Genomic DNA, 17,814 nt, shown 5'->3' with positions numbered 1-17,814 from the left:
TTTCATTGTGCAGTGAATTGATATTTTGGTCAAATGGGCCTATTTGTGTGCTGAAAACTAGATAATTTGCAGAAGGATTTTCATGGTCAAAATGCTGAAAGTTAATGATTGATATTGTTATTCAAAACATTGATTTTAAAAATAAGCGTTCTAATTGCCATTTAATTCTGGTATTTCTGCGAGTGCGTCTAACAATACACAATACCCCTGTATCTTGTCATTACTAATTTAGGCCACTTGGAGCTCAAGGGCATCAGCTTAGATATGTGTTGCTATTTCCCGTGTTCTTCCAGAGCTGAGTTTGTTGGATTTACAGTTCTAAATTAAGGCTGGGGGTCCCTTGAGGGACTATACATTTTTTGGAAAATCATAATTCCTAGATGCCATTTAAAAAAAAGTGCACATTTTGGAGGGTGAGCTATGTGAAGGTTCTTACTGAAATTATGTCAGGAATAATTTGTAGCTTTGGTGTGCAATTGAAGTGTATATTAGTATATTGCCATAAAAACCAAATGGTTGCTTCTCTGGGCTGAAGAACATTTCGCTTTGGAATTATTTAAAACATTGGTTTCTTGCTAGCACTGTTTTTCAAAAGCTGTTCTTGGTACGCATAGTTGACCATTTTGTAACAAATTTTTCCAGCCAGATCTATTAAAATAGGAGAGGAAAGATATTAAATGAATAATTGAAAGGTCAAGGCTAATGTAAGAGCGTGATACTGTTGTGGCTGTTAACACGTTCAGTGCTAAACTCAGTTGTTTCATCTATCTTTTTCAAATGATAGCTTCACAAAGCAAAATAAGATTAGAGAAAAATGTGAACTTTGGAGATATGGAATTTCAGATAAATTTGTTTATTCATTAATTTATGTATTGTTTACAAGATAGTATTGAAGAAGAAAATTATTCAGCAGTAGAAGTACACGGTGTTCCAGTTATGGATTTGTTATATGTCCTTCACAACAAATTACATAGTACAAATTTGTGCATTCCAGATTTCTGCCAATTGTCCAGAGGCCATATTTTTGTTTAAACTTTTTTATGAATTAACTGGGGTAAGTGGCATTTTGGAGGAAATATTTAATTGTATTAATTTGTATGGGAGAGATATCATCTTGCATGCAGTGCCATTTCTACTAGTGTAATTAATTGCTCTAGGGTTGCCAAAGCAAGAAAGCTACGATATGCTGTTCCCTGACATTCTATGAAGTAAATTCTGAGCAATCACTCAACCATAGGCTGACCATAAGTTCAGAATTTGCTTCCTGTTGCACTGTGTTCATCTATATTCACAACTCCTTAGATAATGAAGTAGTCTATGCCTGAATCAGCAAGACTGGGTTAGCATCTGGCATGGACTCATAAGTGACAAGTATCATGTGGGCCAGAGAGAATTTAACTACCTTCCCTTAGCCTTCAGAAGCATCATTGTCTATGTTGTCAACATTGTAAGAATTGCCATTGACCATAAACTCAACTGAACTAGGTATGTAAATGGCTACAAAAGCAGGCAAATGGCTCACCTCCTGATGTTCCCAAAGGTCTCCAGCATTTAGAATCTACAAGTCAGTAGTGTGATGGTATAGTACCTGGATGAGTGCAGATCAAACAGCATTCAAGAAATTCCACACTTTTTGGAGCAAAGTAATTTGCTTGACTGGCAACACAACCATCACCTCAAACACACATTATAGTGCACACCATAGAATAGACTGCTTTGACTAAATCCCTCAAACCACTAACCTCTACCATCAAGAATGTTGATGGCAGCAAATGCAAGTTCACATGCCATTCTGACTTGGGTACAAATGCCATTCCTCTATTGTTGCTGGTCAAAATCATGTTCATTAATAATAAGCAAAATGGAATTTGAAATAAGAACAGAGGATGTTGGAAAAACTCTCAGGTTTGTCACGAGCAGACAGCCCTCTTAGCTCTTCATCAGAACTAGAGAGGGAATGCATTTAACATTAAACAATTATACCCCCACTTCCTGTAAGGACTTCAGCCCGTTCTCCCAGTTTCTCTTCCTCTGTCATATCTGTTCTCATGTTGCCTTTGAAAATGGTGCTTTCTTAACTGAAGTTTCTCCCACCTCCTGGTTGACAAGACCCCCAACTGGTTTGAATCCATTTCCTGCACCTCTTCCCTCACTCCTTCCCCTCCCAGGACCATAAGGGTCCCTTTATGTCCTTGCTTTCCACCCCACAGCCTCTGCATTCAAAGGTTCATCCTCTGCCATTTCAGCCAACTTGAGCATTGATGCTACCACGAAACACATTTTTTCCTGACCATGGTCCACTCCACCATGCACAACTCTCCATCTCTTTCCCATGGTACCGTCCCTTTGGAATTGCAGAAGGTGCAACACGTGCTCATTTACCTCACCATTCTAGGCCCCAAACACACCTTTTGGTTTCAGTGACTTTTCGCTTGCACTTCCTTCAGTTTGGAGTATTGCATTTGCTAGTCCCAATGCGGTCTCTAGTTCAGAAGTTTAAACACAGACTCGGTGACCACTTTGTAGAATACCTTCATTCGATCTGCAAGCATGACCCCAACTTTGCTGTTGCTTACCATTTTAACTGAGCATTGTGCTCCCATGCCCAATTGTCCATCCTTGACCTATTGCAATGCTCCAGTGAAAGCTGGAGGAGAACCACCTTGTACTCTGTTACGCACGTTACAGCCCTTGGGAGAGACTCAGCATTGAGTTCAACAACCTTTAGACTGTGGCCATTCGCCTCCATCTTCAACCCCTTTTTAAAAGAAAAATCCCGTATGTGTGTGTATGTATATTGCTTCAATGTAAATATGCTATCACCCCTTCCCTCACCAGGGTATGTGATTTCGGTTTTTAAAGTTGCTACATTTTATTGCCATTTCTCACAGCTACAGTTTAAATCTTAACACATTCTCCTTCTCTCTATTCTGATGAAGCGATGCTGTTCTGGAGAGTTGGTGTAGACTAGATAGGCTGAATGGCACCCTTTTGCACTTAGGGAATCATTGACAGTAGTTGGAGTCCTATTTAGTACAAAGCAAGTTGATTGTGGTTGTTGTGATTTCAGACCCAGAACATGACTTAAGAGGCTTCTCAGGATAGCATCCTCTCAGGGTAATATCCTAATCCCAGCCATCTGCAGCTAATTCAGTGATTTGCCCTTCATCATAAAGTCCGAAATGGTAATGCTTATTGGTTACACAGTACCATTCACATCTCCTCGGATACTAAATCCCTTATTTTTCATTCCTAAAGCTCCATTGTCAAGTCCTGGTGGTGGGTTACAGCTGACTGGAAACTGAACTGACCCAGCCATATAACCATTGCTCCACAAGCAGATCAGAAGCTAGGAGTTATGAGTTGATGGACTTATCTGACTCCCTGAAACGCATGCATCATTCAAGAGGCACAAGTCAGGAGTGTGATGGAATACTTTTCAACTTGGCTGTACTGGGTCAGCACAAACAATGCTCATGAAACTCAATACCATCCAGGACCAAGCAGCCTATGTAATTCTCAATAAACTGCAACCTTAAAAAATGTCATTCCTAACATCATCACTGGTTTAGGTTAGAAACTTTGTTATGAAGCCCATCTGAAGGATAAGTTTGTTGCATTGAATTTGGCTAGGATAAGCATAAGATATTCCATTTCAGGTATAATTCAAATGACACATCAGGGAGCTTTTATCAAATAAGGTTTAAGAACATAAGAAATAGGAGCAGGCCATCTAGCCCTTCGAGCCTGCCCCGCCATTCAATAAGATCATGGCTGATCTGTCGTGGCTCAGTTCTACATTCCCGCCCTCTCCCCATAACCCTTAATCCCCTCTAAAACCCATCAACCCGCTTCTTAAAAATATTTAGCGAGGTAGCCTCCACCACTTCAATGGGCAGAGAATTCCAGAGATTCACCACCCTTTGAGTGAAGAAATTCTTCCTCAACTCCGTTCTAAACCGCCCCCCCTTTATCTTGAGGCTGTGCCCCCTAGTCCTACTGTCCTTTTTGAGCGGGAAGAGTCTCTCCACCTCTATCCTATCCATCCCGTTCATCATCTTATACGTCTCAATGAGATCTCCCCTCATTCTTCTAAACTCCAACGAGTACAAGCCTAATTTATTCAGCCTCTCCTCATAGCTCAACCCCCTCAACTCCGGCATCAGCCTAGTAAACCTCCTCTGCACTCCCTCCAAGGCCAAAATATCCTTGCGTAAGTACGGCGCCCAAAACTGCACACAGTACTCCAGCTGCGGCCTCACCAATGCCCTATACAGCCACAGCAAGACCTCCCTACTTTTATATTCAATCCCCCTCGCTATGAAGGCCAGCATCCCATTAGCCTTCCTGACCACCTGCTGCACCTGCAGGCTGGGTTTTTGCGACTCATGCACAAGGACCCCGAGGTCCCTCTGCACCGTTGCCTGCTGCAGTTTTTCACCACGTAAGTAATAGCCCTTCCTACCATTATTCCTACCAAAGTGGACCACCTCGCACTTGCCAACATTAAATTCCATTTGCCATTTCGTGGCCCATTCGCCCAGCCTATCTAGATCCTTCTGCAGACTCTCCACACCCTCCGCGCAATTTGCCGTTCCACCAATCTTGGTGTCATCAGCAAATTTTGACACCATACACTCGGTTCCCTCCTCCAGATCATCTATATAAATGGTAAATAGCTGAGACCCCAGCACCGACCCCTGGGGCACTCCACTAGTCACCAACCGCCAATCCGAATAGCACCCATTCACCCCCACTCTCTGCCTCCTATTTGACAACCAATCCTCTATCCATGCTAACACCCTACCCCCAACTCCATGTCCCCTGACCTTCTGCAGTAACCTCTTGTGAGGTACCTTGTCAAACGCCTTCTGAAAATCAAGAAAGACCACATCCACCGGCTCTCCTCTATCCACCGCCCTAGACACATCCTCATAGAACTCCAGTAAATTTGTCAGACACGACTTCCCTTTAACGAAACCGTGCTGCGTCTGCTCTATCAAGCAATTCCCCTCAAGATGCCTCGCTATTTCCTCCTTGATGACGGATTCTAACATTTTACCTACAACAGACGTTAAACTAACCGGCCTATAATTCCCTGCCTTTTGCCTGGCACCCTTCTTAAACAACGGCGTAACATTAGCCGTTTTCCAATCTTCCAGCACTTCCCCGGAATCCAGCGACATCTGGAAAATAACCACCAAGGCATCCACTATTACCTCCGCCATTTCTTTCAGAACCCTCGGATGCATTCCATCCAGTCCTGGGGACTTGTCCACAATCAGCCCCTCCAGTCTGTCGAGCACCGCCTCTCTAGTAACAGTAATGTCATTGAGACCCTCCAGTCCTACCACCTTTCCATCGCTAACGCCCGGCAAATTATTTACGTCCTCCTCCGTGAAGACCGAAACAAAAAAGTTATTCAAGACCTCAGCCATATCCCCATCCCCTACCACTAAGTCCCCCTTCTCATCCTCTAAGGGTCCAACGTTCACCCTAGCCAGCCTCTTCCTTTTTATATATTTATAAAAACTCTTGCTATCCTTTTTTATATTAAGCGCTAGCCCAGCTTCATAGTTTCTCCTACCTTTCTTTATCAACTTCTTTGTCAATCTTTGTTGACATTTAAACCTCTCCCAATCCTCTTCTCGCCCACTACTCTTAGCTACTCTAAACGCCTCCGCTTTTAATTTAACACTTTCCTTCACCTCCTTCGTTATCCACGGCTTATTACCTCTCCTCCTACGATCCTTTTTGACCATCGGAATAAATTTCTGCTGAGCACCAAGAAAGATCTCCTTAAAGATCCTCCACTGCTCCTCAGCAGACCTACCTTCCAACGCGCTCCCCCAGTCCACATTCGCCAATTCTTCTCTCATCCTACCGTACTCCCCTCTGTTCAAACAAAGGACGCGTGTCCGGGAACCCACTTTCTCCTCCTCCATCTGCACCAGAAACTCCTCCATACAATGATCACTCTCCCCAAGAGGATCCTTCACCTCAAGGTCCCTAATTCTACCCGCCTCATTACATAACACCAGATCCAAGATAGCTTGCTCCCTCGTCGGCTCCAACACGCACTGTTCAAGGAAACTATCCCGGCAGCATTCCAAGAACTCCTCGAGCCCATTGCGTCCAACATGGGTCGACCAATCAATATGCAGATTGAAATCCCCCATAATTACGGCCGTCCCATTCCTGCACGCTGCACTTATTTGCGCGTTAACAGCCCGCCCCACCTCCAGATCATTATTCGGGGGCCAATAGACAACACCCACCAGCGTCTTCCTCCCTTTGCTGTTCCTAATCTCTACCCACAACGATTCCACGTTCTGTTCTTTGGTTCCTATATCATCCCTTGCTACCACCCTGATGCTATCCTTAATCAGCAGAGCTATGCGCCCCCTTTTTCCTCCCGCCTATCCTTCCTAAACACTTGATACCCCTGGACATTCATCTCCCAGTCCCTGTCACCTTGCAGCCACGTTTCTGTAATGGCCACCAGATCATATCCATTTGTGCTGATCTGCGCCACCAGCTCATCCACTTTATTCCGAATGCTTCGTGCATTCAGATAAAGTGCCTTCATCCCAGCCTTCACCTGGACCCTATTTGCCAGAACGCCACCAACCATACTCACGCCCCCTACTCCCTTTATTATTGGGACATCCTTGGCCTCCACCCTTACCTGTACCCTCTCCTTAACTCTAGACCCTGTAATGTCACCTACCCTCGCCGCCGCCGCCGCCCCCCCCGCCAGTCCTCTTTACACGATTCGCCAGGACTCTGGTCCCAGCCCGGTTCTGACCAACTCCATCCCACCTGAACAGGTCCCACCTACCCCAATACTGATGCCAATGCCCCATAAATGCAAACCCATTCCTCCCACACCACTCCCTGAGCCACCCATTCACTTCCTTAATCCTATCAACCCTACGCCCGTCTGCACTCGGTTCAGGCAGTAGCCCAGAGATAACCACCTTGTCGGTTCTACTTTTTAATCCCATTCCCAGCTTTTCATACTCCCTCCCCAGATCCTCAGTTTGCATTTTGCCTACGTCGTTGGCACCCACATGTATCGCAACGACCGGATTCTCACCCTCCCACTCCAGGTTCCTCTGCAGCCCAGATGCGACATCCCGGACCCGAGCACCAGGCAGACAGCATTATTTAATAATATAGTTAACATGTATAGTAAAAAAAATTAGCAAGCAATTTAATCAATTCAAAACGACCATTATTATGTATAGCTCTTAATGACCAATGTGTTCCAATTAAAATCAAAATCCAATAAACACAACCCTTCAAACGTATTTATCATTGCACAGGCTAAAGCTCACTTTAGTACTGGAATTCAGTTCCCTGGGTTGAATGCTGATTTCAAATGATCTTGAAGACTCAGAGCAACTTGGTCTTCAACTCCCCCAAAACTCTTTATTGGGATGGTAATAAGCTGTGCTTCCAACTAACTGGTAAAACTTCCAAAATAAAAAAGGTCTTCCTTCAGCTGTGCTTCTAACAATGCAGCCAAAACAAAACTGAAAACAACCCTTGTCACATGACTGGCAGCCTTTTCTTCTCCCATCAATGACAATACCTAAGGCTATGAGCTGCAGAGATCATGGTTTATAAAAAAAAACTTTAAGGGACACTAACGTCACAATCACCTTGGCAGTAATGTGTACCACCTACAAGTGTACTGCAGCTACCTGATAAATTTACTTTGCCGGCACCCTCTGTTAACTAGATAAACAAGTACAGCGGATGTCGAGAGAAAATGCCGGAAAGTCTGAGTCCAGATGACCCTTGCACAGCAGATGTAAGGGAACACTACCACCTGCAATTTACCCTCCAAGTGTCACATACCATGCTGACTTGGAATTATTTTGCCATTTCTTCATTTTTGCTGGAACAAAATCCTGGAATTCCTGCTTAATAGCATTCTAGGTGAACCTACAGTGCATGAACGGCAGCAGTTCAAGAAGATTGTACATCACCACCTTCTTGAGGGCAAATTGGATAGGCAATAAATGCCAGTCTTGCCAATGAAGCCCACATTCCAAAATTGAGTTTTAAAATCTTAATGGCCACTTAATAGATTTGGTTATGAATTAGTAAGTATATGTGAATAAGATGCTTGGTGGAATTATTTTTTCACAATTGATACCTATTTGGCTGGCCACCTGAAAGCTTAAAAATTTTGATTACAAAAGCTTTTCTCTATTCATTCCCCTGAGATATTTAACTTTAATAGTCATTTTGTAATTCTGCTATCGTATTTGAAAAGAAAGTTACTGCCAGATCATAGAAAAACCTTGAATTTCTCATGTGCATCCAGAAACAAGAGCCCAAGAACCTGAAACAGGGCTTTGGGAAACAAATCAAATATATTTGGTAAGGTGACCAACTGCTGAGTAGGCATTCCTTAAGCACTAGGGGTACATTGTGCAGTGACCTGAAGTTTGCATGTATTAGTCAGGAGGAGAAAGAGCATGTGTTTTCTCATATGAAACCAGTTCTTGTCTTGCATACAGATATTCTGTATTTAGCAGAAATGTTGTGCTCAAATGCTTAAAGCCAGAGCTGCAGAAGACTTGAACCAGCTGATGAGGAAAGTTAGATGAAGTAGATAAGTGTCCAAAGATTGGTAAATACAGTGGAAGGAGGCTGATTGCTGGACGCACAGTCTGGCGGTTAGAGTCCCTTAATCTGAAAGGAGTCTGCATCTTTGTTTTGCTGGTCCCCACATCCCAAACTGCAGACTCAAACCTGTCAGAATCATCACCCCCTTTGCCCCTAAATCCTTTCCTTGTTCCTGTTGCAATCCAGGACCCACTCTTAACTCCCGGGCTCTGGAATCTCTTCTGGGAACATGTTCCCCAAAGATACCATGTTCCCTGATGTTCGAACTGCCACGATGCTTCTGAAAATTGAAACCTCCAGTGCTTCCAAAATCCTCCAAGCACTGATTCCATTGTCAAGGACCTTGCTCTTCAGTTCCTTGTTATCTTCCAAAATGCTGCTAAATACAGATCTCCATGCTTTCAGATTTCACAGTTGCTTTTGATTATAGCAGCTCACCAGAGCAGCCTGATGGCACAGTGGTTATCACTGCTGCTTCAGAACACCAGGGATCTGGATTCAATTCCTGGCTTGGGTCATTGTGCAGAATCTACATGTTCCCCACATGTCTGCGTGTGTTTCCTCTGGGTGCTCTGGTTTCCTCAAAGTCCAAAAGAAATGCTGGTTAGGTGCATTACCCTGTGAAGTTCTCACTCAGTGTATCTAAGCAGGCTCTGGAATGTGGTGACTAGGGGATTTTCACAGTAACTTCATTGCAGTGCTAATGTAAACCTACTTGTAACTCTAAATGAACTTTAACTTACATTACGCTACGTTCTGATTTGAATTGAGATCACTGGCGGGGTTTGATTGTTTCCCCAAAAAAAATGTTTTTGATCAAAATGGGGCACAGTCAAACAACTTAAGACCAATATCACATCTAGAATCTCCAATCTAAATCTCATTAGTCTGTTATGGCCCTTATCAAATTCCATGATATTCCTTCATGCATTGGCTTTCTTGTCTTCTAATCTGTTGAAAATAATTCACACTTCATCATTTTATTAAAACACATCTTTCTGATAAAACTTAGCTAGGTATTGCAACAGAAACTGTGACACTTCTTTATTGAGGACATTTGCAGTCCAGTGAGAAAACACTTTGCTCCTTATCGCACCTTCTTGTCAGAAGTGACGCAGCCAAGCTCGTACCTTGCATTTTCCTTAATATTGTAATAACAAAGGTTCACATTTGCACTTCTGCCTTCCATTGCTGGTATGATTCAGCATCTAAAAAGACAGGGAACAATCAAACGACACAAGTTTGCTCATACTTTCTGCTGTTGTTGTGTCTGGAGTATGTAACACATCTTCAAGTCTTACAAAAAGACACCAAGCTACGATAGGTTTTTCTCTGCTACCAATGTTTATCTGGGTAGTAGGAATCCTCCGATAGTGAGCAATAATCAACAAAACAAAAACAGTTTCACAAAGCAAAGATTTAATAAAGATCCTTTGTTACACAACTACTTGGGCCACAAGTGCTTCCTCTCAATCCCCTTCTGCTGCTTATTTCTATTGGGCCAGCTGACCACCACATGTTGCCATTGGTTAAATTGTAAATAAACACTGTCTGTCAGGAACTGGTGGATCTGAAATTGCAGGCGGTGAAGTAGGCTGAGAATCTATAAATTAACATTCCTCTTCCATTTCCATAAGTTAGTTGGCAAGTCTTGAACCTCGGGAACAACTTCCTGGCAAATGTCCATAGCAGCATTACCTTCTGCTTTGTTATCAGAAGCAGTTCCTGACTCGAACCCTAGGTCATACCATAAACAAATACATGTTCAGCCAGAAGTGCCAAGTGGATGATCATCTTTGCTTCTCCCGGAGGTTCCCAGCATTACAGATGCCAGCTTTCAGCCCATTCAATTCACTCCATGTGATATCGATAATTGGCTGAAGGCCCTGAATGCTGCCAATGCTGTGGGACCAGACAATATTCCAGCAGCACTACTGAAAGCTTGTGCTCCAGCACTTGCCAAGCTGATCTGGTACAACTGAAACAAACATCTGGATGTGGAAAAATGCCCAGATATGTCTTTGAGGAGGTGACAAAAACGGTTGACGATGGGAGAACCGTTGATGTCATCTGTATGGATTTCAGTAAGGCGTTTGACAAAGTCCCTCATGGTAGGCTGGTAGAAAAGGTTAAGGCGCATGGGATACGAGGCCAGGTAGCTAGGTGGATTGAGAACTGGCTGGGTAATAGGAGACAGAGGGTAGTTGTGGAGGGGACTTTGTCGGGCTGGAGGCCAGTGACCAGTGGTGTGCCGCAGGGCTCAGTACTGGGACCTCTCCTCTTTGTAGTATACATAAATGACTTGGAAGAGAGCGTAGGTGGTGTGATCAGCAAGTTTGCTGATGACACCAAGATGGCAGGGTTGGCGGGTACTGAACTGGATTGTGAGGTGATACAACAGGATATAGATAGGTTGGTGCATTGGGCAGATAGGTGGCAGATGGAATTTAATCCTGACAAATGCGAGGTGATGCATTTTGGAAGGAATAATGCAGAGAGGAGCTGTGTGGTAAAAGGTAGACAGATTAGGAGTATAGACATACAGAGGGACCTGGGAGTGCAGGTTCACAAATCCATGAAGGTTGCGTCACAAGTGGAGAAGGTTGTTAGGAAGGCGTATGGAATGTTAGCCTTTATAGGAAGGGGTATAGAGTATAAAAGCTGCCGTCTAATGCTTCAGTTGTACAGAACGTTGGTTAGACCGCATTTGGAGTACTGCGTCCAGTTCTGGTCACCTTACTACCGGAAGGACGTGGAATCTCTGGAAAGGGTGCAGAGGAGGTTTACCAGGATGTTGCCTGGCATGGAGGGGCTGGGTTACGAAGAAAGGTTAGAGAAACTGGGACTTTTCTCCTTGGAAAGACGGAGATTGAGGGGGGACATGATAGAGGTATATAAGATACTGAAGGGAATAGATAGAGTTAATAGTGAGAGACTGCTCCCTAGACTGGGCACAAACACGAGAGGTCATGATTTAAGGGTGAGGGGGGAGAGGTATAATTTGCAAGTGAGAGGAAGGTTCTTTACGCAGAGAGTTGTGGGGGTGTGGAACGCGCTACCGAGTAGGGTGGTGGAGGCAGGAACGTTGGACTCGTTTAAGGTACAGTTAGATAGACACATGAGTGAAACGAGGATGGAGGGTTATGGTAGGGGCTATTAAATAAGGTTAGAACCTCGGGAGACACCGGAAAAGCAGGCTTGTAAGATTAACGTTTTTGTCTTTTTATTCCGCAGGTGGAGGTCCACCTCGTGTCAAACGAGGGGCATGCACACGGTGGGTCGTGCGTGGGCTGCTCTTGGAAGTTCCGGGAGTGGCCTCGTACTTCGTGTCGGTGTGTGTGCTTGATCCTGGACCGGTAGACGGGCGCCGCAACAGCTCGGTGACTAGCACTGCTAGCTGTGCAGATACATGGATTTGGGCCTGTGTCTGTGGGAGTTTGTGCATTCTCCCTGTGGTTGCGTGGGTTTCCTCCGGGCGCTCCGGTTTCCTCCCACACCCCAAAGATGTGCTCTTAGGCTGATTGGTTTTACCAAATTGACACTATTCTCCCCTGAATCTGGCTAAGTTAAGGGTTCCATTCGTAGACATGCAGGGTAGAATAGGTGTAGGGTGATGCGGCGGCGTGGGCTCGTTGGGCCGAAGGGCCTGTTTCCCGTGCTGGGTTGTTCTTTGTTCTTTGTTCTCTGTCCTGCACACAGGACAAATCCAACATGGCAATTACTGCCCCATCAGTTTGCTCTTGATCACCAATAAAGTGATGTAAGGGGTCATTAACAATGCAATCAAATGGCACTTGCTGGCTGACGCACAATTTGGATTCTGCAAAGACCATTCAGTTCCTGACCTCACTAGAGCCTTGGTTCAAACATGGACAAAAGAACTGAACCCCAGAGGTGAACTGGCTGTGACTGCCGTTGACATCAAGGCAGCGTTTGACTGTGACATCGAGGAGCCTGAATGAGAATTGGGGGTGTGGGGACAAGCTGTCTGCTGGTGGGAGTTGTACTTAACACAAAGAGAGATGGTTGTGGTTGTTGAAGCCCAATCGTTTTTAGTTTGTATGATGGTGCTGTATCTTTTAAAAATGGATTTTAATTATATTTCTCTGTAGGATGTTTCTGCAGTCCTTGACAATTTGTCAACACCATTTATCTGTAGCTGGTGTCCTTGATGTCAATTATACTGCTGAGGCTGTATAATTGACATGTTGGTTTTTAATCTGGACTAATGCAGTGTTGTGTGGTTCTAAAGTCCCCTGGGATTGCTGAGCTTAGCTTATTGGGGGTGATTGACAGGGCATGTCATGTGATTAGGGACAGTTATGCTTCACAGAAAAGTCCAGTTTTTTTTCCTTTCATTTTCAGTAGTAACTTGAAGTGGAGAGAAGTTTTTTTCCCTCTAGTTGGAGATTCTGTTCTGATTCTGAAAGTTGCTTGAGATTAATGCCAGAATTCTTCTACCACCACACCCACAAAATCAGAGTCGCCGATGAGCAGAAAATGGACCTCTGCCGGGATTTTCTGGTCTCGGGTCAAGTGAGACTGTAAAGTCCTGCCCTAAGTTTACCCCTCTGAAATTTGGGGATTTTGGAGGATATATCATTCTATGCAAACAGTCCATTGGTGATACAAACTTGAAGATCCATCATCACACGGGCATACTTCATTTTTTGCTAAGTCTAAAGAAGGGTGTAACGTGTCTGTAGGGTGTGTTTTAACTTGGAACAGCAGAGAGAGCTTACTGTTAGGAGTTGTACTGTCACATTTAAGTCTTGTAATTGGTAAAAGTTGTGATAATTCTTTGTTATGTTTTAACTATGTTCTTGAATAAAGTTTGTTTGATAAAAGTTTCCTATTTGATCCACTTAAATCTTGCCTGAAGTGAAATATCTTGTCCTCATTCATGCCAAAACCAAATATAAAACTTAGGTCTAGGCTAACTTCATCAATTATTTTGGAGTTTCTGGCCTAGGTCTTAACATTTGTCACACATCATCTGGTTTGAGTGAGGATAAAGTGGGCCCAAAGCTGAATTTATGAAAAATATATATTGATGATGGCGAAGCATGCAGTGACACCTCTGTGCAAAGGTGATTATTAACGCCCCAAGTCCCAGGACAAAAAAAAACCAGGAGAAAAAGCATCTTGACAAACCAAAATTACAAACAATTAAAGAAATACAGAATAAGCATCTCAGATGCCAGTCTCCAGTCACTTCGATTCACTCAAATGATATCAAGAAATGGTTCGAGGTGCTGGATACTGCAAAGGCAATGGGCCCTAATAACATTTCAGTAATAGTACTGAAGACGAGTGTTCCAGAACATGCCACTCCTTCCAGTGGCATCTACCCAACAATGTGGAAAATTGCTCAGGTAGGTCCTATACACAAGAAGCAGGGCAAATTCAACCCAGCCAATTACTGCCCAATCAATTTATTCTCAATCATAAGTAAAGTGGTGGAAGGGGTCATCAACAGGACTATCAAGCAGCATCAGCTTAGCAACAACTTGTTTGGTGATGCCCAGTTTGGATTTCGCCAGGGTCGCTCAGCGAGTGACCTCATTACAGCCTTCATTTCAAATATGGACAAAAGCTCAGAATTCGAGCTGAGGTGAGAGTGACAGCCCTTGATATTATAGCTGCATTCAACTGAGTGTAGCATCAAGGAGCCCTAGCAAAACTGGAATCAGTGGGTATCGGGGCAAAATCTCTGCTGGTTGGAATCCTCATACTTGGTTGTGGAGGATCAGTCATTTCATGTCTAGGGCATCTCTGCTGGAGTCCTTCAGGGTAGTGTCCTGAGCCCAACCATAATCAGCGGCTTCGTCAATTACTTTCTTTCTGTCATAAGGTCAGAAGTGGAGGACGTTTGCCAACGATTTTAGTGTTTGGCACTATTCACAACTCAGATACTGAAGCAGTCCATGTTCAAATGCAACAAGATCTGGACAATATCAAGGCTTGGGCTGACAAGTGGCTAGTAACATTTGCACTACCAGATGCCAGGCAATGACCATCCCCTATCAGAGAGAAACTAACCATGCCCCTTGGCAGTCAATGATATTACCATCACTGAATCTGCTACCCCCCCACCCAGGTCAACATGCTTTGCATTACCATTGACCAGAAACTCAACTGGACTACCCACATAAATAGAGTGGCTACAAGAGTATGTTAGAAGCTACAAAGGCTGCAACGAGTAACTCGCTTCCTGACTTCTCAAAGCTTGTTCACCATCTACAAGGCACAAGTCAGGGGTGTGCAGGAATACTCCCCACTTGCCTAGATGGGTGTAGCTCCAACAACCACAAGAAGTTTGACATCGCCCAGGACAAAGCAGCTCATTTGATTGGCACCACAAACACCCACTCCCTCTGCCACCGATGCTCAGTAGTAACAACATGCAGTGCACAACTTCACCAAAGATTCTTAAACAGTACCTTCCAAAGCCACGATCACTTCCATCTAGACGGACAAGGACAGCAGATACGTGGGAATGCCACCACCTGCAAGTGCCCTCCATGCCACTCACCATCTCTCTGTTAGCGGTCACTGGGCAAACATCCTGGAATTCCTTCCCTTACACCATTGGTCAACCCAGAGAACGTAAACTGCAGTGCTTCAACAAGGCAGCTCACTACCATCTTCTTAAGGGCAACTAGAGTTGGGCAATAAATGCTGGCCAGCCAATGATGCCCACGTTCCACAAACAAATAGAAAAAAAACGAACAAGCTCATGAGCAGTATGACTTTGGAACTGAGACAGTAGCTTGTAGTTGTAATGTCAAAAACTGAATCCTCTTTGACTCATGAAATCTCCCACCACGGAGTGGTGCAACTTTGGAATAGGCACTATAATGAATGAGAAGAACAGGCTAAGAAGGCTGGCGATGGGGCTCATTGTTACATTTTATCCTTCCCTCTTATGCACTGGCCAAATGGTGCAATCGGGACAGGTCATCTGCCATGATGATGTTGTTTTGACTGTTTTTGGAGAATCTGGAATATCAGCTGGTGATTTCTGGCATTGTGATCCTTCATGATTTTTGTCCATGTCAGCACTGAATCTGTGTGCAAGTCAAATTCCCTATCCAGCATGGTGGTACAGTGCACCATAGTGCTGGCTCACAGCCTCAGGGACTCTGGTTCAGTTCCGGCCTTGGATAACAGATGTTTGCATGTTCTCTCCTCAAGTCTGTGTGGTTTTCCTTTGGGTGCTCTGGTTTTCTCCTACAGTCCAAAGATGTGTGGGTTAGGTGGACTGGCCATGCTTTGGGGGATTAGCAGGGTACGTATGTGGTGTTACAGGGATAGAGCCTGGATGGGATTGCTGTTGGTGCAGGCTGAATGTCCTTTCTCTGCACTGTAGTGATTCTTTAACACTGGAGGCTGTCCAATGCCTATTTGATGAGACATTCCTTCTCGGTCAAGTCAGTGTCTCTCATTTCTGGCTGAGGTGCAGCACACGAGTCCCTCACCACCTTCATCCTGGGCCAGAATGGTACCAGATAGCCACTGCTTTGTGATCCACTTGGATCACAAAACATTTTTTGAAGTCCGGGCTCTACAGGGAAGGAACTCAGTCGATATTTCAACTCAGCAAAAGCTCCCTCATGTTCCTCAGTCCACATGAATGGGTTTGCTGGAGGCTGTAGTTGAGATGGATTAAGGGCTCAGGAATGGTGGCAAACTGGAGAATAGAAGGCCTGTACCAGCCAACCAGTCTGAGGAAGGATCGTGCTTGCTAGTTGGTCCTGGGCTGTTTGTAATGGCCTCCACTTTGTCAACTTCCGGGCAGATTTTCCCACTTTCCAGTCTGTAGCCAAGATATTTTGTCTCCCCCTTTCCCAGATACGTTTTGTTGAACTTGGTGTCAAAAAGGCAGTATTGGTTATCTCAAAGACATTATAAAGGTGGTTCAGGTGATTGGGGCAATCATTGTTGTAAATCACCAAGTCATCCAAATTGGTTACACTGTGATTGCAGACACCCTGTTACACCTTGCCCATTAGGCTCTGGAATGTGACAGGGGCTCCATGTAGGCCAAATGGTGTCACAGTGAATTGGAACAGCCCTTGGAGTGACCTGAAGGCAGTATATACTCTGGACCTAATGACACCTGCAGAGATCAAGGGTGGTGATGCATCCAGCATTTCCTATCAGCTTAAGCAGATCATCAACGTGGGGCATTGCTTAGATATCTAACATGGAGATTCCTGAAGTTGATGCATATTTTCAGAGACCTTTCTTCATGGGAATGATAGCCAAGGGGCTGCTCCATTCCATTTGAGATGGCTCAATGAAACCCAGCTTGGCATGGTGGCATAGTAGTTAGCACTGCTGCCTCAGCACCAGGGCTCAGGTTCGATTTCCAGCTTGGGTCACTGTCTTTGTGGAGTTTGCATGTTGTCCCCGTGTCTACATGGGTTTCATCCGGGTGCTCTGGTTTCCTCCCAGCTGTCTGAAAGACGTGCTGGTTAGATAAATTGGCTGGAATAGGCACCGGAGTGTGGTGACTGGGGGAATTTCGCAGTAACTTCATTGCAATGTCAATGCAAGCCTTACTTGTGACCAATAAATAAACTTTAAAAAAACTTCAAGGTTTGCATTGTCTGGATATTTGCCTGCAGGCCTGTAACCAGTTTCTCGGGTGTATGATGTGGCCTCTGACATATGGGAGTCTTTGGGCTGGATGGTATATTTGACGAGCTGTGTTCCGTAGGTTTCTGTTGGAACAGAGCAGGGTACTCACAGAAGAGCTAATGAAGGTCATGTTGTTGAATGGCTGGCAAATGGCTCAAATCTGCCTCCAGTGATTGCTTCCAGGACTGTAGGTCACTGTCATGCTCCTCATCCTTTTCGTCCACCTGACGCACCATCGAGGCTGTTGCAGGCTCTTCATTCTACTTTCACTCTGCCAAGAGAGTGACTTGATAACCCTCCCTTCTTGTAGATAAGTCTGAATGCTCATCCTCCTTGCCACTTTGTGAGGACCTTGCTGATGGATGAGGGTATTACCTCTTGGCCTGATTTGAATTCTTAGTGACAAGCATGCTGATCATAGCATCTTTTTTAATAACTGCTGGACCTTGTAGAGGTTCTCCTGAGCCTCCTCTCCGTATTGTTCCAGCTGCTATCTCATGCTCAGGACATAAAGCATCACGCTTG

The 17,814-nt window shown here is 44.6% G+C and overlaps 1 protein-coding gene across 24 annotated transcripts in view; it reads left to right on the top strand.

The window, feature by feature from the left end:
* The window catches only part of clasp2 (cytoplasmic linker associated protein 2), a 358,037-nt gene that overhangs the window by 60,758 nt on the left and 279,465 nt on the right, over window positions 1-17,814 (top strand). The window lies entirely within an intron of this gene.

Source organism: Carcharhinus amblyrhynchos, chromosome 8 (genome assembly GCF_965287045.1).
Source record: "Carcharhinus amblyrhynchos chromosome 8, sCarAmb.v2.hapA, whole genome shotgun sequence".
NCBI lineage: Eukaryota > Metazoa > Chordata > Chondrichthyes > Carcharhiniformes > Carcharhinidae > Carcharhinus > Carcharhinus amblyrhynchos.
Note: the sequence above shows the minus strand (reverse complement) of the source record. Positions and strands in the feature narration are given on the sequence as shown.